The sequence below is a fragment of the Gadus macrocephalus genome, chromosome 18 (genome assembly GCF_031168955.1).
Source record: "Gadus macrocephalus chromosome 18, ASM3116895v1".
Taxonomy (NCBI): domain Eukaryota; kingdom Metazoa; phylum Chordata; class Actinopteri; order Gadiformes; family Gadidae; genus Gadus; species Gadus macrocephalus.
In genome coordinates, this window is record NC_082399.1 from 18,723,097 (window position 1) to 18,724,426 (window position 1,330).

Genomic DNA, 1,330 nt, shown 5'->3' on the forward strand with positions numbered 1-1,330 from the left:
TGTATTCACACACACACATGTGGCGCTCGCACGGTCGAGTCTCATTGGCGGGCCAACGTCTCTGGGCGGGCCAGGCAGAGTAAGGGGAGGAGCTGAGATTCCTCATGACGTCATGAGCACAGATTTCCAAATCAGCGCGCTTGAGCCTCCGTTTTTTCAAAGGCGAGCAGAACAGCTAGTGCTTGTTTTACACCAAACGCAAGTTTTAGCCACTGGGGGACCATAGGCAGGCTAGGGGAACTCATATTTATGTTAGAAAACCTCATAAATTGAGATTTTCATGTCATGGGACCTTTAACCTTTTACCTGTCACGCGTAAATCATTTAATTTGTTTTGTCTTTGGTTGTATTAAAACTTCACAAGCCAATCCGAATAAAGTCTCAACGTGTAAAGGGCGGGACTAGTGCAGCAGGTTAGCGTGGGGAGTAGTGAGCACATGTAGAGAAAGAAACCTGACCGGACTGAGAGCTAAGAGGAGGCATCGTAGTGTGGGAAGCAGTTAAGTTTTATCGTGAGGTCGACTACTCGTGGTCCTGATTTAAACTTCTTTGTGACCTGCAAAAAGGTGAATACGATGTGTATGCCTCCATTGTGCTATATCTAACTGTTATAGTAACAAAGAGTAGCCTACTGGATGTGTAACGCGGTAAGCGACGTGCTAGTTAGCGGTAGCATTCTGTGTTAATGTGCCCGCATATCGTAGTTTTGTATTGTGACTTAAGTTAACGCAAAGCTAATGCTAGTTCGATATGAAATAGTGTTTGATATTATGGCTCATTGGATAATATGCTTAAAGGAGCTGGACGTTGGAGAGAGAGGGGTTTCCAGCAGATGGCCCTGCTGTTTCTGTGTTTTCTTCTTTGTGACTTCGCCACCGCCATTGCCCACGTGTGTGTTTGGATTGCCACCGCCATTGCCCACGTGTGTGTTTGGATTGCCACCGCCATTGCCATTATCTTCGTGAGAATATCATCCCCCAATCCCTTTCTGCCCCTACTAATTACACCCTGGATTTCGTGAGTACTGATTTAGACATTGCACGTGCTTTTATTTTGAGCTCAACGCTGAGTGAAGCGGCCAGTACAGTTTTTAGGCCCCACCGCACACAAGCTTCAACTAACAGGCCTGCAATGGGTTAACCTCATTTAAAGTGTGTTGTTAATTTGATTGTGTGTGGTACATTGAGTTTGCATTGTTGTAAATTGGAGAATCCCGTGCATCTGATTTTATTTATTTTATTTGTTTATTTGTTTTCTTTTCCTAAAATACATTCGACTAGTATTTCATTTTCTTGAATAAATATGTGATTGAATACTTTTACATTTAAAA

At 43.4% G+C, this 1,330-nt stretch overlaps 1 long non-coding RNA gene across 1 annotated transcript; it reads left to right on the forward strand.

Annotated features, from left to right (window-relative positions):
• Positions 1 to 316: 316 nt before the first annotated feature.
• LOC132446831 (uncharacterized) lies at positions 317 to 1,330 on the forward strand. The gene is made up of 2 exons (XR_009522968.1): positions 317 to 566; positions 798 to 1,330. It is a non-coding gene; the product is annotated as an uncharacterized LOC132446831 (long non-coding RNA).